This window comes from Natator depressus, chromosome 5 (assembly GCF_965152275.1).
Source record: "Natator depressus isolate rNatDep1 chromosome 5, rNatDep2.hap1, whole genome shotgun sequence".
NCBI classification, from domain to species: Eukaryota; Metazoa; Chordata; order Testudines; family Cheloniidae; genus Natator; species Natator depressus.
Genome location: NC_134238.1, coordinates 101,986,940 through 102,008,745, shown reverse-complemented (window position 1 = coordinate 102,008,745; position 21,806 = coordinate 101,986,940). Strand labels below are relative to the sequence as shown.

The 21,806-nt window shown below is 41.9% G+C and overlaps 1 long non-coding RNA gene across 1 annotated transcript in view; it reads left to right on the top strand.

The window, feature by feature from the left end:
- Nucleotides 1–17,114, top strand: part of LOC141988261 (uncharacterized) — a 49,372-nt gene extending 32,258 nt beyond the window's left edge. Inside the window, exon 3 of the long non-coding RNA XR_012639716.1 lies at nucleotides 16,732–17,114. This is a non-coding gene — a long non-coding RNA (uncharacterized LOC141988261). The remainder of the gene's footprint in view (nucleotides 1–16,731) is intronic.
- Nucleotides 17,115–21,806: the final 4,692 nt, after the last annotated feature.

The following is a 21,806-nucleotide window of genomic DNA, read 5'->3' as shown; positions in this document are numbered from 1 at the left end:
TGACATAAATTAACAACGTGCTGTGAAGCAAGTACATCATTCTTTTTTGTTTTGTTTTTTTGGTTGTTCGTTCTCCAAGATATTTAATGTTTTTGTAACAATATGAACTTTGGCTCAGGTTCAATAAGAATCCACATAGAATTAGCAGAAACTTTGAATTTAAATTAGACAAATCAAAAAGTCAAGCCATTGACATTAGTTTAGCAGCATTCCAAGAATATAACAAGATATCATTTGACATATTTAATTATTTCTTATAATTTGAATAACACAAGACATTAATAATAATAATAATAATGGCTACTTCATTGTATTTCCTTTTGATTCACTGTCTGAAAACATAAGATGTTTTTGAAAGGATGTTATAATGGAACATTTTAGGCTTTCATATTCATTTATTTTACTATAGAGATCAGAAATCCTTAATTTAAACCTATTGAGGTGTAACACAAATGTGTACAAAAAAAATTGCATATGGTACTTCAAACATAAATTTATTTAAGGTGACAGCACATGAACCAATACAGTTTTGGAATTGCTGCAATATGCCATATTACATGTTCACCAGCTATTGTGCCCTAAAAATCCCTTGTGTACTTTAGACATGGTTTTTATCCTATTTAAAAATAGCTGAATTAGACAGCACAATGAATATCTTTGTGGTCAACATAGACAAAGAGAAGTTGTATTCAGCATCATGTCAGCTAATCATGGTGAAACCTTCCTGGTTCCTCCATCTTTTTAGGTAAGATTCAAACTGTGTTGTGCAGCTGTGACATGGAGGCCCATTGGTGGTTCACTATTCTGTGTCAGCAACTCTTGACAGGCCTGACATACTCACTACTCCTAACACTCTGTTGCCATAATCTGTATCTAAAAGGTGTCATGTAAGGTATCATCTACAAACTGGTAACACGCTTGTCCTGAAAATCATTTTTTGGTGTATGTATAAGGTGTGTACAAAATATTAAGTATGTGTTGGAAAGCGACACCTGTTCCAGACAAAGGAATGTAGTTCTGCCTGCTTGAATGTGTCTCCAAAGTAAGGTATGACCAAGGACTAAGAAAAGTACATGTACATGCAAAGTAAACAAAGCCTCAGGAGAGCAAGTGGGGAAAGATGACTACTTAACAGTCTCAACAGAGGATGGAGACTGCACCACCCAATAAGCCTTCCTGCTTACTAAATCGTCAGAGGCCGAACAGAGTATAGCCCTCCTTTGCTGTGGGGACGATTTGCTAAGTAATTTTAAAAGGACCAGGTTTCTCTTCACGCAGCTAGACATGTTTTCGGTCAGCAACCCCGGCTGTTAAAAAGGGGCCTGCCAATAATTCATCTCTTTTTATACCCAGCTGTTGTTCTTTTCAAAGTATAAACCGCTGGCCAGTCTGGAGGGAAAAGATCAGTTCTTAGTCTATAAGCTTCTGGTGTGGAAGCATTTAAATCCACCACCAGGTAGCCATAAGGTCTTTTGGTAGCATCCTCAAAAGCTTCTAGAAAGAATTGAGCTTTGCCGGGGTACATTTGCCGAGTGAGCATAGCAATTTGTAATTTATCCCTGGAGTTTTTTAACAGAACCATGTGCTTCGTGTTCAGGTTAATTGTGCGACTTTTTTCCCTGACAAAATATGTTTTGAACTATATACATAATGCTCAGGTTTCTGTGATGCACGTACTTGGTAAAGGCTTTCTTGATTTCTTCACTTTCACAAGCAGAGTTCATCAGATCGTCTATGATAATCATATTAACTTTATTGGTAGGAAACAAACAGTCATCGTCAAAAGCATCAGGCAGCCCCTCCGCAAAATTGATAAAGGGATATTTACAGAGTAGTTCTTTATACAGAGGTTGCCAACAACTGTAACACCACACAATATTCTCAAGCATAACAGTGTTTGTTTGGCATTATCCAACACATTTTTTATAAAGTAACTTTTCCCGCAGTTGCTAGGCCCCGCGAGAATTGCAGAAAAGGGATGTTTCCACCTCGTATCCATTTTTAAAAGCCATAGGGCAGGGTTTTAAACCCTTCTCTTAGGACCCTCTTGTTGTAAACGACTCTGTTTTCTTAAGGGTTTTTGCCTCTCTTTGCCACTGATTTTTGTTCCTTTCGATAGAGGGCTGCTGCACCTCTATCTTTTTTTGAGGTGTTTTCTCGCAGGCCCGTGCAATAGTCCAGGACTAGATCTTTCAAACTGTCAAAGTTGATCTTTTCACAGTTTGCTTTGACTTTCATACAGGCCTTTCCTCCTGACAGCTTATACCCGTATGTTTTCGGGCCTGCCAACACAAACTCGGTGATGTGTTGATCTGGTGGGAATCTCACTCGTGAGGTCCCCTAAATAATTCCCCAGAGGGGGATTCCAGTCACACTCCCTTTTCACAAATATCACCGAGTCAGTGTCGTGGTACAGGCACCGCTCTTGCAACCTGTCTAAGAGGTTGTATAGTTCTAAGCGGGCATAAGCGGTGGTGAAACAGGCTATGAAGATGTTGGTATTGCCAGAGACAGAATAACGGTCTTTTGCGTGCTTCCAAGACACACACGTGGTTTCATCATCGATAAACTCGCAGGATGAAGCCTCGTAATTGGGGGGGAAACAGGTACTGAAAGAGTTCGTCAGGGTCTCTCACGATGCTGGTGTTGGGTATGTTTGTTCTTTGGCCAAATTTACCCCACAGATAATTTAAAAACAGTTTATCGATTTTGGAGTTTAGCAGGGTTCGACCTGAACTTGTGTTGGCATAAACCCATGCCGTCTTTCTGGTAGAAATTGTTGACGTACTTATTTTGTTTTTCTTCGTCTGTGCACCAGCTGGGATACCCTGTCTTGTTTCTGGCGGAGGTGTAATTTTATGTACTCTGAAAAGAGTTCATCAGATTTTTCATTAAAATGCCAGATTTCATAGATTTTAGCCACTGCATACCCCTTCGCTATGGCCATGTTCAATTCCACCGTGCACCAAGTCCCCAGGATAGCCCTTTCCTTGTCAGTATGGGTGCATGTCTCCCGCTGCTCGGTTTCTGCACAGTTTCGGTATAGCGGGAACATAAGCTTGCCATCCACTCTGACAGGTAACAATGGGAAAAAGAGGCCTTGCGGGGGGGTACACTTTAACTTTTGCAATTCCAGAATTTGCAAGGGGTCCAAATTTGTCATAAACTATATCGGGGTATCTGATAGTGTATTCTTTGTTTTTTTTACGAAAGGATACAGGCTGGTAAAATCATAATAGTGGATTTCTTCCCCAGGGTTAGGTTTTTAATACAGACGGATAGCATTTGTCCTCCCCACCAAAAAGAGCATCCCTAGGTATGAGAGGCTGGGGCAACTGGGCTCTGTTTAAAAAAATCTGCAAGCTCCCTGTCTGTTTCTTACATCACCTTCCACTCGTGCTCCCAGAGAGTCCTCACTACAAAACCAAGTCTTTTCAGATAGTCTGTCTTGAGCTGCATCTTGTAATAAAGAAACCCTAAAGTTGTCCCCGTCATAGGATTTTGTGCTTTTTCACAATAACAGGTGATACAGCCGTGGAAAAAACACCCGTTAAACTCAACTTGCATACCCTGTTAACATTGGCATAACCGTCTAAAAAGTAGGGGCTTACCTGTAGTTCCCCACCCTGTAAAGCATGCTGTATTTGTATATTTTCTTTGTGAGAGGTATACAACAGCCGCTGAATAGATGGGGTCGAATATCTCTTTTTCTGCCTGTGATAGTTGTCTGGAGGGAGAAGAGCTACCGTTTTAGGCTCCAAAAACATAAACCTGTACATAGCCATGCAGACAGATGCCAGCATTATGTACGGGAATGGATCTATACTCAGTTTTATCAGGTTCTTTCTCTACTATATCTCCCATCTCTGTCATTTTCATAATCTCTTTTCTGTATAGGATACAAGCCTGTCTCAAAATTTTTACATCCTGCTGACAGTAATACGCAAGCTCTTTCTGCAAGTCAAACATCTCGTATCTGTGGTCCCGATACCAGTTGAGAAACTCTGCTTTCTACCTGGGCATCATACTTTCCACACCACAGTGCTCCACACTGGGCATAGGCCCCACATAATTTTGATTTTCTAAAGTGTTAAAAAAATGTGGAAAATATCCCTTGCACCCTTGAAACCCTATCGCCTGTGGGAGCTTGCTAAACTTTATGGGCAAGAAGTTTAAAGTCTATAAAACAAATGCCCAGGGCCTTAACTTCCAAACACATTAGTTTACTATCCTGAGTGATTAGTTCTGTGCACATCTTTTCCTTCAGTAACTGTCTAACGATGAATTACGCATCATAACCTTTGGAATTGTGTGCTAGGAACGTGTAGTCCCAGAACTCTTTGCCAATAAAGGTCTTAACAAACATAGAAAGACACTCGTCACCCTTAAATTCCCAGGATTTTTCTGGCTTTAGGGACATAGCAAGCAAAAATTTAATTGGGCATGTGCAACCCAGTCTTCTGCGTGCATTCAAAATCATAAAAAATATACTTTTCTGATGATTCGGGCTTTCTAATGCTGTCTACAAAACAGAGGTGGCTGTCTACATCACCAGCGATCAAACCTTGACACTGCTTACAGCGCCTCCCTTTACACCTGTGCCACTTGTCCACATAAGACTGACACTCATCGCACAACATTTTAGACAGGCATTTGACTTGTTTTTTCGATGCACAGTCGACGTGCCTGTCTAAACACTCTTTGGACCAACAATACAGTCTACAGCTAGGACACCTCAGCTGCACACCCATGCTGTGCGAGCACGTTATGCTCAAACAGAGGCAGCAACGATACCTGCAAGAGTGGTTGTGACTGTACACTGTGTGGCAAAACTCACAGTTTTTCACACCAAACAACTTTTTCACATCCAGAACCCCATAGTAATGCTCATTGTGCAACAAGATGAAAAAAGTCTTGGGGTACACTGGGGTAAAAAAAACCCCTCTGCCTTTCATAGCATACAGCACCACCTGTATGTTGACTCATAAATGTGTTCAAACGTTGCTACATCACTGAGCATAACCTTTTTTTGATCTGACTGCCCCAGTTTCTCATGCAGCTTTCTCACCCCCGCTAACAATTCCGCGTCCGTAGGTTTACGGTCGGACATAACGGCCAAGAGTCCACCCGCAAAACATAGATTGGTACCGGTGTAAGTCAGGTCTAATAAACATGGTCTCTTTTTATGGGTGATTTGACTGCTGAGGATAGAATTTAAAACTCTACGCGCGCGCCCCCACCTCTGTTTTTTTTACAACTGTCACAACGAGGTGCAACGTCCCATCAACATGCAGCTCTCTCTTGCTCTGTAGCAGCTTTGAGGTCTGATATAAGAAATCCTCAGCAGACAGTTCATCCCTAGTTGTTCTGACTGAAAACAAAGGGTTAGTTAAATTTCAGCTCTCTAAACATAACCGAACATAATCCTCAGGGCCTACCCTACCATTAACGTCATCGAGAAGTAACACTATCCCCCTGTGTATGGCTTCAACAACCTGCTGAGCTGAATTTATTCGCTCAAGATTGACAAAACGAAATTCCTCACAATACACCGACCCCCCCCCCCCCAAATCTAGGTAAGTCACGTTGCCAACTTCTCGCTCTCTCCATATACACCTCTGCATTTTCAGGGTTACTTGGGGGTTCCTCTATGGGACCATCAGCAGCATCTTCTACATCAGAGGCTATTTGAGAGTCAGACTCTGAGGGGCCTGTGTGAGGGTCATCAGGAGTAGACGGGGACCCATCTAGAGAGCCCTCTGGGGAATTTTCTAAATCAGACTCTGTGTGAGAGTTGGGTTCCGGCTCCCCATTTTCAGACGAGCCAGTTTGAGAGCCTCCAGTAGGGGGCATCTCGTTTTGGTTTTTTTCCTCATAACCTCTTTAGCCTTTTAAAAAATTTTTACAGCAACCCTGGCCTGGAACTTTTTGGCAGCTGTCTGTTTATCCCCCAAGAGCTGTCCCCGCCTTTTGTTTACACCTGAGCTGATGTGTATCCTTGAGGTTGCCCTTTTTACCCAGGCCCCTTTCCACAGCTAGTCACCCCTGCTCAGAGCCACCTTTTGGAAAAATTGAAGTATATTTCAAAAAGTCACCCGCCAGACCTTTTGCATTTTTGATGTGGTTTCCAGTCCTCCTTTCTTTTAGACCCCCTGAGGATACAGCAACCACCAATTTTCTGAACGAAGCGTCATATTTTCCCCAAATCTTTTTAGAATACTGTTCTTTTAGAACCCCCGAGGATACAGCATCCATCAGTTTTCTGAATGAAGCATCATTCTTTTCCCAAATACTAGAATATGGGGGAACTCGTGACGAGCTTATGGTGCTGGGAGAATGGTTTGTCAGTCCTTGGTTTTTTATTCACAACCCCTAGAGCTTGTGCTCCAGGTTTGTGAATGTGGACATTTTCACTCACAGTTTTCTCAGGGCTTGGTGTGGTGGTGGCCACTGAGGAACTGGAGTTGTTTTTGCGTGATTGCAATACCACAGCCTTGCAGTGGGGGCCCTTTGAAGATATCAATGAATGTCTTGGGGCTTTTTTTTTTTTTAAACATGTTTCTTTCATGTTTAAAGTTTGGGGTGGGGGGTGTTTTCTAGAAAGAGTGACCCATAGCATTCAACCAACTTCTGGGTCGGATTTAAACTGTCCAGTAGCTTTCCACCAACTCCTGGGGTTCTATTTAAATTGTCCAATAGCATCTGCGAATTCCTGAGGTTTTTTTTCATTTCATATTAATCAGAACTCACCATCCTCACCCACCCACCTCCCTTTCTGTGGGTCCACACCCATCAAATTTAACCCTATGGCAACAAGGTTGAGTAATCACAGTCACCCTGGCTATTCAGTGGGGGTGTGGTTAAAACCATTCAGTTCAACAGGATAAGTTGGCTCTATTGTACTCAAACACATGTCTGAACCATCCCTGGTTTGTTTTTTGTTTGTTTGTTTTATTGTAAACACATTTTTAGGAATATTTTCCCCTCCCACAACATACATTTCAGCTTTTTGCTGTAAATGGGTCTCTTTTACACAAAAACACAAGAGCTAGGTTCTCACAATTTATTTTTTATTTAAAAGACATACAGCTCCTTGAAAACAAACCAAGATGCTTCATTAAACTTTTAGCTCACTTAAGGGCCGAAGGCCTTCTGACAGAAACACAGATAGTCACAAAGCCCTTTTCAATAGTTCTTTTTTTTTTAATTTACAGCTACCAAGTTTTATATTGCATGTTTGTCCCCTCACCATTCTCTAACTTAATACTTTTAGATTTCTTACAAATAGTCTTTTTCTTAAGCAGGGTTCTGTAACTTTTTGTGCAGACTAGACAGTCAATATAACTCTGTAAGCAGGCATCTTCCCATTTGGTCATTTTCTTTAAAACACGGTCAGGGTCTCCATTGAATTGCACAGCATTTATCAAAGTCACCCCTTGCGCCAAATGTTCTTGGGTGAGGCAAAGACATTGCATAGCATAACCTACGGCAATAATAGTGTTAAATAAGCTTTCCAAACACAGCTCAGCACGCAGGCCCTGGAGCTTGCAGTTTATATCCACTGAAGTCCAAGTCTCACAGTCATGGTGCTGTTGGGCTGGTGTATCTATGACACAGCTCTCACAATCTTCAGAAAGCTATTTCCTAAGGCAGTGATTAAGGACAGCATAAACAGCAACGCGTACAATAGTCTGCATAACTTTTTTATGCTCACGATGTGGCACTGGCTCAGTTAGTTCCATGCCAAGCCTCCTCATAGCCGTCATCCTCGGAGTCCTCTTCAACAATTTGTATCGGCGTTGAGCAAAAACAAGGTGGGCCCAGTTCATCTTCGCTGCTTGATGCAACGCTGTCCAGGGCCTCCGGGTCCTCTAGAAAGGCATCGTCGAGCAGTCGAGAGATTTTAAGACAAGAAACAAGTGTAAGTTCCCACTGCTCGTTTTTATATTTACACAACCCCCGGTTCCTAACCCATTACACCCCATCATCATCCGTTACTTCTTAATCATTCATTTACCTGCCCTGTTTTTTCTTTCTGCTTAGGCCAATATAAAAGTTCCTTATTTTAATATATTTTTATTAAGAAGTAGTACTTTCTTCAAGAGTTTTACTTTTTAAATCAAACGTCAAAGTAAGAACAATAACATGCATTTAATTCCCCTGAGCAGTTACTATAATTGATGGTGGCAAACAATTCAAGCTTCAGCAAGAAGTAAGGCTTTCACCACCTAATATAGTACATATTGTATGCCACATTTACTGCTAACCAAAACCAAATGGAAAATGTACTTTATTTTCTCATAATAACTCTATCCTCTGGCCTCCTTGCTGCTTGTTTTTCTCTTTTTATTCATTTCTTCGTAGTATTGACCAGAAGAACAATCTGTTGCCAAAGTTGGGTTTTTATGTGTTGGAGGAGAAGAAAGATCAACAAATAGACCCTCTGTATTGACTTAATTGAGAGCTGTGAGGAAGTAATCCAAAACCAATACTTCTCTCACCTATTTGTAAAGTTTTGGGAGGAAATTTCTGTGTTTAAAGGACAATAACAAAGCTTAAAGGACATGGAAGTTTAAGAAATTGGGTTTGCAGATTGGAGAAGATAAGGAAACAAACATTGAAAATGTACTTTCTGTTCTGGTAGATTATTGTCCTTTCATTTTTTACAATATTACATATATTAGTATGTTACAAGTTTCAAAGTTAGTGTATGAACAATTCTATTAAAGAAGTTAAACTGCTATCTGGGAAAATAGGGCCTGATTCTCTCCCCCTGTACAGTTCTTTCAGTTTCCTCAGATGGTGAATGGGGACCATAAACTGGCCAGATCAGAGCTAAGAATTTACCTCAGCATGGAGGAGCTCTCAGCTGGCACAGTGCTGCCATAGCCATCTTGTATGCCACCCTCCAAGTAGCTGCTGGCAGAAAGGGGTGTGGCGGAGTATTACTGTGGTTCAACCATTTTCTGCTGGAAGACAGGCTCCTTTTGGGGGCTCTTACCAGCCAGCACATGTTAGAGTAGTGTCAAGCCACAACTGTGTCCATCGTCTGCTGTGCAGGTCCTGGGAACAGCAGAGAATCTTGTCCATGGATTGTAAACAGGATAATTGTTATGTCGTGGTCCCTCACTCTCATGTGGGGAGGGAGGCCACAAACCGACTATAGCAGTGGTCCCCAACCTTTCTGTGGGAATAGCACATTCCTATTCCCAAAAGACTGTGGTGGGCGCCAAACGCCCCGCCGCCGAAATGCCACCAAGAAGCAGCAGCAGAAAGAAGTGTCGCCGCCGAAATGCCATCGAGAAGTGGTGCTGTTTCTCGGTGGCATTTCAGCTGGTGTTTCTCCATCGGCCGTGCTCCGCAGCGGCATTTCGGCAGCACGGTGTCCTGCAGGTGCACACAACTGCCCCGGTGGGCGCCATTGCGCCTGTGGGCACTGCGTTGGGGACCCCGGTCTATAGCCCAGCACTTTCTGGCTGGAGCCAACAGTACTTAACAGTCTATAAGGGAGCTCGAGCCCCCTAGGCGGGGCAGAGCACAAACAGTCTATAGCTCTGGCCTGCAGTCAGGGCAGAGTAGCAAAGGAGTCTAGGGGACCAGACCCTCAGGCAGGGCGGGACACCAAACAGATGGAAGTTCTTACTCTAGTGGATGGCTGATAAACACAGGCTTCTGGGCCTAAAGGTGGGGAGGCTGCCACCCCAGGTGTGGAGTGGCAGGGGTAAGGGGCAGTGTTCCCTCTAATTTTTGCATTTCTTCTGGGTAAATTTTTGTGCGTGCGGTGTTTTGCTGTGTGCGCAGGGTTTAGGATCTGTGTGCGCGCGCACATGTGCACAGTTTAGAGGGAACAGTGGTAAGGGACCCCTCCTGACTCCACCAGGTCCCAGCCCAGGGCCCTAATAGTGGTGGAATGTTCCACCACTGGGTCATTGGGGAATCCCACCGCAACATGCTGACTCACACTCCAGCAGCAGAACCGGGCCAGAGTCTGGTTCCCTTGGGCTACATCCTACCACAGTCTGGGTTTAGGGCTCTGTAGTCCAAAGGTTCTCTGTCTTCTCAGGGTACTCGGCCGCCAGCAGTCCCCACAGCTCCTCAGAGCATTCATCTGACGGCGGTCCTGGCAGATCCTTGAGACACTCATCTGTCTCCTCTGGCTGCAGGACACAGCTCCACTCGAAACCCCTAGTCCGGGATCCTGTTGAGATCCCAGCTTCCTGGAAGAGCCATCTGCTCCCTCTGGTGCTCCAGCCCCAACTGAGCTCCGGGGCTCTCCTTTTGTACTTCCTGTCCCACCCCAGGACTTCCAGTGAGTCAGGGTGGATTTAGCTCCGCTCACCAGGGGGAATGTAGTGGTCCCTCACTCTTCTGCTCGGAGGGAGGCCACTCCACCTCACTACATGCTAGAATATATTTTACATTTCCATACTAGCACAAAATAAATTCAGGGTATGTTAACACAGGCTTAAGCTAACCTGTCTTGATGCATCAAAGTCCTCTTTGGATTCTAGGGTATTCGGCCATGTGGAATAAAATGTTTTATGCTAATTGTACAGTTCACGAATATAATGATTTTTTTTAAAGGAAATATTAGCCACAGGCATCCTTTGTGACCCTATGCTTGAGTTTCCCCATTGGCAAATTAAAATAATAACAATATAATAATACCTAACTCTTATGTAACACTTTTTTCCTTTGCATAGGTCAAAGCACTTTACAAAGAAGGTAAGTATCCCTAGACCCATTTCACAGATGGGGAAACTGAGGCACAGAAGTGATGTGACCTGTGCAATGTCACCCATCAGGCCAGTGGCAGAGCCAGGAGCAGAACCTAGATTTCCTAAATCCCAGTCCAGTGCTCTATTTATTAGGCCACACTGCTCTGAAGAGAAACCATAACATACTTACCTACAGAAGAGTTAGGAGGCTTCATGCATTAACATTGGTAAAGTGTTTTGAGATCTTTACACAAAAGGTGTTGTAGAAGTGCAAAGTGTTATATTATTACTAAAGTAATCCATTTTACAGAGTATTATCATGTAGCATATATAAGCATCAGATGAGTTTAAAAGTCACTATGTGCTCTAGGCCTCAAACTTTAGGCTCAGTCCAGAGACCCACTCTAGCCCCTTTGCACTGCTTTGGCAGCCCTAAGGTCCTATAGTGCTGGCTTTTAACAACCAGCTGAAGAGTCCCCTGGTATGGTGGGACTCCATGATTGGTGCAAAGCAGGTATAGCTGGCTTCAGTTCATGAACAAATACTAACATATATGGTTTGCTTAGAGTTTATGGGTTTATGCAAATTAAAGTCAATAGGAACTGTAGGAGTTCAGCACCTCTGAAACTTAGGCCTTTTCTGTGTAGCATTCTACTCAATAGTATGGGTCCAGCAGCCTTGGAGGCTCTAAGCTTAGTAGAGCAGCAGGCAGAACTGTCTATTTCCCGCTCAGCTGCTGCAGATCTGTGGTGAGGTGGGCAAAGTAATACACTGTGGAGCTACCTAGTCATGAGTATCAAGATACACTTGACTAGTCAACAAGAAGTAGTACAAGTAGTCTGAGGCAGGTCCTGAGAGTGTGTGTTCCTGTGTCTGTGTCAAATTTGGCTAGCAAACAAATATTACAGTTTTGGCAATAAGGAAGCCAGTTAATGGAAAAACCATAGAGGCTCTGAGTATTTCTCAGAAATGAGAGAAAACATTTGGATTGATTGTTGCTGAAACTTGGAATAACAGACAGTACATGAAAAACAATTCCTGTTACACCCTTTCCTACTTCCAACCCTCTGTAAATCCAAAATTACAGAACATGTTGACAGCTTTGAAGAATCCTTGCTTTCTGAGGCTGACTGGAATTAAAATCACAGAATATCTTCAGCCAAAGAAAAACGTATTCTTTGAATGGCACATTTGCATCCGATGAAGTGAGTTGTAGCTCCCGAAAGCTTATGCTCAAATAAATTGGTTAGTCTCTAAGGTGCCACAAGTACTCCTTTTCTTTTTGCGAATACAGACTAACACGGCTATTACTCTGAAACCTGAAGTTATGTAACTCAGAATCAAGACTGAGTGCTTTGATGTTTTTGTAATATGGGTAGAGACAAAAATATGAACTGGTTCTATCTGGCCCAAACTGGTTCATCCATATATAATTTGCATAGGTTATAATGTTGCTGATGGTAAAATTCATTTGTATACTTAATTTAATGTTTTTATCAGGTGTGAATTTATAGTACTATCTAATGATCAATCATCTGGGCTTTCTTGGAAGGTAAGCACTGCTTATCTGTCTCTACTCATTCAAACGCTTGGCTCACAGAGCAGAAATTGTTTTCATATTTAAGGGCAACAGGCTCTCTCTTATTAATCTTAGTACACGATGCATTTCTTTTTTCCTTATTGGCTTCTTATATGCCCAACCCAGCTGCCAAGTCACATGACACAGGTGGGATGAGGAAGAAAACTTCCTAAGAACTGCCTCCTACTTAAAGAACTCACTGAAGCAAGTTCTCCATTTTGGAAAGCTGATCCCTTAATACACACTAACATTAATCAACCTACTGTGATGAGTGGTATGTGCGTTGCCTTCCTACTTCCTGCTCCCCTTTTTGTGTTTAATTTGTTTTCCATTTTTCTTCAATGAAGAGTGAGAGGAAGGAATGCCTAGTGTGCAGCTCAGCTCAGCTTTTGAGTTTTCTTCTATACACATATATTCGCTCATCCACCTGCTATAAAACATCTTCACAGTGTGCCCTCAGACAGACGTACACTAAAATCCATTTTTTACAGGTGGGTTTGCATAATTATAGATTTTCTTCTAGATCAAGAAAACTTAAAGATCAACTCAAGTTCTCAGTTACACATCAATTCTTCCTCCTGAGATATCGGAGAGAAATTTAGCCAGGCACTTCTGAATCTCTATCTTATATATAATCGTAAAATGGAAAGGCTGAAAGGTAAGATGACATTTCATGAAATGCCCATTCTCCTTTTTCTTTTGTTGCTCTTCACTCTTCCCACAGAACTGTGTACTACATGTCTTGTCTCCCCATAGTTAATCCATAAAACAGGAAAGCATATTTGCATCATTGTCTGCTTTTAACTTTCATCATTTTTTTTTCTTTTTTTTCATCTCCATACATCGTTTTCCCCTTCTGCCGGCTCATAGACTGTAAGTCCAGAAGGGACCCTCATGATCATCTACTCTTAACATTGCAGACCACAGAACATCACCAACCCACTCCTGTAATAGACCTGTAACCTCTGGCTGAATTACTGAAGTCCTCAAATCATGATTTAAAGACTTCAAGTTACAGAGAATCCACCATTTACACTAGTTTAAACTTGCATGAGAATCACTGCATTCTCAGTACTGTAAATCATTCTCTTTGTATTCTATCTATCACTGTAAAGTGTTGGTACACTATATGAAAGAATGCAGATGCTACATAAAAAGTTACTGTATATTGTCTGGTAATTACATTCCTAAATCACATATAACCACTGACAGGCATTATGCTGTTCCTAGATTACATTTTCAGCCTGTTAGATCATATTTAGGATTGTCAGTTTTGGTTGGACATATTCCTGGAGGTTTCATCATATAACATAATCTTTAATTAAAGATTAATCTTTAAAAACGCCAGGTCAATCCTGAAGTGTTGACAACCCTAATCATATTTCAGATTAAGGGACAAATCTACTTGAAATCTAGTCAATTTCAAATGTGTCAAAAGCACTTTCAGATTTTGCCTCTGCCCCTGACTTCCTTCTCCCAAATTTTGTGGTTTTACAATTACATTTTCCTATCTTTAAAATGATTTTTTCTCTCCCATTGCTGTGTGACAGACTGATGCAAACAACAGGGGACTCTAACCAAGATCCCCATCCTACACATGAATCCATACAATCCCTAGCCAGTGGAATGGTCCTTTACAGACCCTTCCTAGTGGCATAATTGAGGGTAACCACAAAGCTTCTGCAAAAAGAAAAGGAGTACTTGTGGCACCTTAGAGACTAACCAATTTATTTGAGCATAAGCTTTCATGAGCTACAGCTCACTTCATTGGATGCATGCAGTGGAAAATACAGTGGGGAGATTTTATATACACAGAGAACATGAAACAATGGGTGTTACCATACACACTGTAACAAGAGTGATCAGGTAAGGTGAGCTATTACCAGCAGGAGAGCGGGGGCAGGGGGAACCTTTTGTAGTGATAATCAAGGTAGGCCATTTCCAGCAGTTGACAAGAACGTGTGAGGAACAGTGGGGGAGGGGGGGAATTAACATGGGGAAATAGTTTTACTTTATGTAATGACACATCCACTCCCAGTCTTTATTCAAGCCTAAATTAATTGTATCCAGTTTGCAAATTAATTCCAATTCAGCAGTCTCTCGTTGGAGTCTGTTTTTGGAATCGGGATTAATTTGCAAACTGGATACAATTAATTTAGGCTTGAATAAAGACTGGGATTGAATGTGTCATTACACAAAATAAAACTAAAGGAGTACTTGTGGCACCTTAGAGACTAACAAATTTATTAGAGTATAAGTTTTCGTGAGCTACAGCTCACTTCATCCCTTTTCTTTTTACGGATACAGACTACCATGGCTGCTACTCTGAAACAAAATAAAACTATTTCCCCATGTTTATTCCCCCTACCCACCCCCGTTTCTCACACGTTTGTCAACTGCTGGAAATGGCCCACCTTGATTATCACTACAAAAGGTCCCCTCCTCCCCTCCGCCCCCGCTCTCCTGCTGGTAATAGCTCACCTTACCTGATCACTCTCGTTACAGTGTGTATGGTAACACCCATTGTTTCATGTTCTCTGTGTATATAAAATCTCCCCACTTTATTTTCCACTGCATGCATCCGATGAAGTGAGCTGTAGCTCACGAAAGCTTATGCTCAAGTAAATTTGTTAGTCTCTAAGGTGCCACAAGTACTCCTTTTCTTTTTGCGGATACAGACTAACACGGCTGCTACTCTGAAACCCGTAAAGCTTCTCTAAGATACAGTTGGGGCAAAGCATACCCCCAGCCTGGACCAGGATCAGGTGAGTGGAAAAATAGCACAGACACACTTTTCTTCCCCTAGCCCAGCCCCACTCCTTACCAAATGGACCAAGCATTTGGTACAGAGACCGGTAGTATTTCCTAAACTTTTTTTTTTTTTTTTTTTTTAATCTTAGGTACCTGTGATTTACCTCTGCATTTTGTTTAGTAGGAGATACTACTACGTCTAAAATGTTCTCCTACTTGGATAAGAGCAGGAGTAGCACAAAATGCAGTAGTATCCTAATGCTAGTTGAGGGGTGAAATTCTGGCCCCATTGAAGTCTATGGCAAAACTCACTAATTCCAATAGGGCCAGGATTTCACTCAAGATCTGAGCTTTGTAATTCAGCAGAGAAATATCTACCTACTTTTATTTCTTCCAGGTTTATAGCTTTTCTCTGCCCCATCTATCTCCCTCCAAATAAATGGCCTTTGTCTGTACTCAAATAATGTACCCAATAAACTTTGCAATAAAATTACTTTAACGTAAATCACTTGCAAATTATCATTTTAGTGCATAACTAGTCGCTTGTGATGGCCAAATCTAAGTAATGTAGTGACGTAATGTACTATTAATGTGTTATGGGGCCTAACAATGGACTTACTCCAGGTATGAATTTGATCTATTATATCTGTGTTTTTTGGTGTCAGTGACTATCTGGATATGCATTAGCTTTATTATTCATTAGTATTATTAGAGAAGTGATAACTATAGTGTAAAGCATGCCCACATTAATTCCAAAATGTCAGTATCTGTTCTGGAGAATTTAGAACTGTACATTTTCCCAGCATGAGTATGACAATTGTTATTAGGCTATTTTCATGATTTTTATTTCTATAATATCAGAATGACTAGACCATTGGTAAGAAAGGCCATGAAATATTTCCTTATCTAGCTATCATACAAGTTCTGTGTGCGGTTTTTACTGTTCTGTCAAAATATTATCTTCATGTAGGTAAGTCTCAGTATCTGTTTTATACCTAGAGTAGCTCAAAATAGCCCAAAATCCTAAAAAGCTATTTTTCCTGATGGCAATAAAAGCTGTAACAGTTGTAATTTCCTTATTCCAGAGTATTATTCAAAGTCAAAAGGATAGCGTATGGATATTAGAAATACTGCAGCAGATTTTACTACAGTACTGGAGAAATGAGCTCTGCTTGTGAGGGCATGAGTTCTAATCCTAGCTCTGCCAGTGATTTATTGTTTGGCCTTGGGCAAGTCACTTCACTTTTCTGCCTCAGTCACCCCATTTTTAAAATGAAGATAGTAATATTTACCTACTGACCTCACAAGAGTGTTGTGAGGATTAATATTTAATAATTCTACAGAGATTTGACCCTATGAGGTGCTCCAAAAATGTTGTGTATTATTATTATTACAGTGTGTTATAACAACATAATTGTCTATAAAATCATGCCTGCAACCACATTCTTCTTTCACAATTCTCAGGCTATGGAATAACTCATTGACTGTGGCATTTCTTCATCCAGCCAGTGTACTTTGAAGTACAGTGTATATCCAGGGAAATGTGGGGAAGCTGTAAATCATGAAAAAACATGATGAGAACTGGAGGATGCATGTACATGACTCTGGATGGTACAGCAACTGTTGTTGAAATAAGTATTTTATGTATTATGTATGAATAAGTATTTTAAAATCTTTCTACAGAGAAAGATAACACTACATTGGACATAAATAGTACAGAACACATGGAATGAAAAAGAAGACAATCCAGGACTCTTTTCAGCTGTCCCATGAGACCAGAGTGAAGTTAAACTAAACAGTTTAGTCCAGCCCAAAACTTCAGTCCCTTTTGAATGGATTCTTCCTTCCAGCCTAGCATTTTCCTCTGCACCAGATGGATTTTTCCTCCTTGGGATGACCTCTTCTCTTCCTCCCATTCCGGAATTCTTAATGTTCTTCCTAAATGTGGCAACCCAACCAGCCTTACTTTATTGTAGCAGAAGGCAGAATGGCAGCCATCAACTGTGCACCTCATCACTTTCTTTTGTGTGGCTGCGGATTCACTGCTGAACACGGGCTTCATCGGACCCTAAATATATTGTATTTATTTAACTCATGCTACAGGCATTGATTTTTGTACTGTGTACACATTACCTTTTTGTGAGATCTAGTTGCCAAAATTATTGAGCAACCATCAGGGCCAGCTCTAGGCACCAGCAAAACAAGCAGGTGCTTGGGGCAGCACATTTCTAGGGGTGGCTTTCCAGCGCCCTGCCACCCCTAGAAATGTTCTCCCGCCATCCCAGCTTGCCTCCGCTCCGCCTCCGCCTGCTCCCCTGAGCATGCCACCGCCACTCCGCTTCTCTCTCCCCCCGCCCCCGACTTGGTGCGCGCAAAACAGCTGTTTGGCGCAGCAAGCCTGGGGGGGAGGCGGCGTGGTGGAGCGGAGGCGAGCTGGGGCGGGGAGCGGTTCCTCTAACCCCCCCGTTATTTCCTGCACTCCCCCCCCCCCCACCTCCGCTCCACCTGCTCCCCTGCACGTGCTGCCTCTCCCTCGCCTGAGAAGGAGGGGGAAGAAGTAGAGCGGTGGCATGTTCAGGGGAGCAGGCGGAGCGGAGGTGAGCTAGGACTGGGGGTTGCGGGGGGGAGCCGCAGGAAGCAATGGGTGGGGGGAAATGCAGCACGTGTGGGGGAGAAGGCAGGGATCTGGGGTAGGGGCAGAGTTGAGGAGGAGCCGGGGGCAGGGGGGCACGAGAAAAACACGGGGGCAGCCAAAAATATTTTTGCTTGGGGCAGCAAAAATCCTAGAGCTGGCCCTGGCAACTGTTCTGGTTGACACTGACATTAATTTTAACTTCAAGCTCTTTTCAGTGCCATATAAATGTTTACTGGCCAGCCCCTGCAATGCCTCCAGTCCTTCTTCTTTACCAGAGTCATTGAATTTTGACACTCTGCTGGTAAGAAGCAGTTATGTATCGTTGGAACAATCACTTGTACTGAAAGAAACTGAGATTGTGACATCTTGAAATCTGCTTCTTAGCAGAGAGATGAGATCATGTTCTCCTGAGAACATGTCTAAAACAGAAGTTATAGGATCAGGATGCCAATGTTAGCCCTTATTTTTACTTTATTAGGCAGTTATTACATTAACATAAGTGTTCTGAAAGACTCAGATACAGGGAAGAAGTATTCTCTAGTAATTGGGACAGGACTGGGTATCAGGAATTCTGGGTTCTGTTACTGATTGCCATTTACTCATAAAAAGAAAAGGAGCACTTGTGGCACCTTAGAGACTAACAAATTTATTAGATTTCAGAGGAGCAGCCATGTTCATCGGATGAAGTGAGCTGTAGCTCACGAAAGCTTATGCTCTAATAAATTTGTTAGTCTCGAAGGTGCCACAAGTACTCCTTTTCTTTTTGCGAATACAGACTAACACGGCTGCTACTCTGAAACCATTTACTCATGTGTGACTTTGGGCAAGTAGCTTAATCTCTCTGTGCCTGAGTTTCTGTATCTATAAAGGGTGCTAATGCTTGCCTCAGTGTAGTGAGGCTTGCCTAATTGTTTGTGAAGATGTCTTTGAATGAAAAGCGTTCTATACTTGCACAATACTATTATTAGTAGATAAATGTATATGATATATAACATTTCCTTTTCAATGACTTTCACGTTGAAAGGTTCCATTTTGAACTCTTAGTCCAGATATCAGGGTCCATAGTCTTCTCAAATACTATACATTTCAGTTGTAGATCCCTGTTGATGTAGAACTGGTTGACATTTAGAAGTCACAGCTGAAAGTGAAGCAAAAAAGCAACTCAGAGCAGGAAGCTGTGTTAGTAACTTTCTACCAATAGGTTTCAGAGTAGCAGCCGTGTTAGTCTGTATTTGCAAAAAGAAAAGGAGTACTAGTGGCACCTCAGAGATGTGAAAATAGAATGAATTATATTGAAATTATAATTCATTAAAGAAATGCTACTTGAAGGGTTTGTTGAAATATAGTTGTCAGGAAGAGAAACATTAAGGCGTGTGAGACAATGGGTCCTCAAACTAATTAACTTAGAGCTCCTACTGAGCTAGGAGATTGGTAAACGTTAGTATGCAAATAAGATATGTATGTATATTTGTCAGTTTCTGCTTCCTTTTGTCTCTTATGTTAAATTGGCTTTGGCTTAGCTGTATAAATTAAGTTATCTTTAGTCTCGGAGAGGGGCTCACATCTGGGTGCATTGGCAAAGCGCTTTGCTAATAAACAGAGTGGTCTGACAAATTATGTGAGTCCTGAATCTGACTTTGACAGAGACTAACCAATTTATTTGAGCATAAGCTTTCATGAGCTACAGCTCACTTCATCGGATGCATTCAGTGGAAAATACAGTGAGGAGATTTATATACACACAGAACATGAAAAAATGGGTGTTATCATACACACTGTAAGGAGAGTGATCACTTAAGATGAGCTATTACCAGCAGGAGAGCGGGGGCGGGGGGAAGAAAACCTTTTGTAGTGATAAAGGTGGGCCATTTCCAGCAGTTAACAAGAACGTCTGAGGAACGGGGGGCGGGGGGGGGGAATAGTTTTACTTTGTGAAATGACTCATCCACTCCCAGTCTCTATTCAAGCCTGAGTTAATTGTATCCAGTTTGCAAATTAATTCCAATTTAGCAGTCATAGATTCATAGATATTTAGGTCAGAAGGGACCATTATGATCTAGTCTGACCTCCTGCACAACACAGGCCACAGAATTTCACTCTCCACTCCTGCAAAAACCCTCACACCTATATCTGTGCTATTGAAGTCCTCAAATCATAGTTTAAAGACTTCAAGGAGCCGAGAATCCTCCAGCAAGTGACCCGTGCCCCATGCTACGGATGAAGACGAAAAACCTCCAGGGCCTCTTCCAATCTGCCCTGGAGGAAAATTCCTTCCCGACCCCAAATATGGCGATCAGCTAAACCCTGAGCATATGGGCAAGATTCATCAACCAGATACTACAGATAATTCTTTCCTTGGTAACTCAGATCCCACCCCATCTAATATCCCATCACAGGCCATTGGGCCTATTTACCATGAATATTTAATTACCAAAACCATGTTATCCCATCATACCATCTCCTCCATAAACTTATCGAGTTTAATCTTAAAGCCAGATAGATCTTTTGCCCCTCCTGCTTCCCTTGGAAGGCTATTCCAAAACCTCACTCCTATGATGGTTAGAAACCTTCGTCTAATTTCTAGTCTAAATTTCCTGGTGGCCAGTTTATATCCATTTGTTCTTGTGTCCACATTGGTACTGAGCTTAAATAATTCCTCTCCCTCTCCGGTATTTATCCCTCTGATATATTTATAGAGAGCAATCATATCTCCCCTCAACCTTCTTTTAGTTAGGCTAAACAAGCCAAGCTCCTTGAGTCTCCTTTCATAAGACAAGTTTTCCATTCCTCGGATCATCCTAGTAGCCCTTCTCTGTACCTGTTCCAGTTTGAATTCATCCTTCTTAAACATGGGAGACCAGAACTGCACACAGTATTCCAGGTGAGGTCTCACCAGTGCCTTGTATAACGGTACTAAAACCTCCTTATCCCTACTGGAAATACCTCTCCTGATGCATCCCAAGACCACATTAGCTTTTTTCATGGCCATATCACATTGGCAGCTCATTGTCATCCTATGATCAACCAATACTCCAAGGTCCTTTTCCTCCTCCGTTACTTCTAATTGATGCGTCCCTAGCTTATAACTAAAATTCTTGTTATTAATCCCTAAATGCATGACCTTACACTTCTCACTATTAAATTTCATCCTATTACTATTACTCCAGTTTACAAGGTCATCCAGATCCTCCTGTAGGATATCCCTGTCCTTCTCTAAATTGGCAATACCTCCCAGCTTTATATCATCTGCAAACTTTATTAGCACACTCCCACTTTTTGTGCTGAGGTCAGTAATAAAAAGATTGGTCCCAAAACCAATCCTTGAGGAACTCCACTGGTAACCTCCCTCCAGCCTGACAGTTCACCTTTCAGTAGGACCCGTTGTAGTCTCCCCTTTAACGAATTCCTTATCCACCTTTCAATTTTTCTGTTGATCCCCATCTTATCCAATTTAACTAATTCCCCATGTGGCACAGTATCAAATGCCTTACTGAAATCTAGGTAAATTAGATCCACTGCATTTCCTTTGTCTAAAATATCTGTTACTTTCTCAAAGAAGGAGCTCAGGTTGGTTTGGCACAATCTACCGTTTGTAAAACCATGTTGTATTTTGTCCCATTTACCATTGACTTCAATGTCCTTAACTACCTTCTCCTTCAAAATTTTTTTTCCAAGACCTTGCATACTACAGATGTCAAACTAACAGGCCTATATTTACCTGGATCACTTTTTTTCCCTTTCTTAAAAATAGGAACTATGTTAGCAATTCTGCAATCATACGGTACGACCCCTGAGTTCACAGATTCATTAAAAATTCTTGCTAATGGGCTTGCAATTTCATGTGCCAATTCCTTTAACATTCTTGGATGAAGATTATCTAGGCCCCCCGATTTAGTCCCATTAAGCTGTTTGAGTTTCTCTTCTACCTCAGATATGGTAATATCTACCTCCATATCCTCATTCCCATTTGTCATGCTACCATTATCCCTAAGCTCCTCTTTAGTCTTATTAAAGACTGAGGCAAAGTATTTGTTTAGATATTGGGCCATGCTTAGATTATCCTTGACCTCCACTCCATCCTCAGTGTTTAGCGGTCCCACTTCTTCTTTCTTTTGTTTTCTTC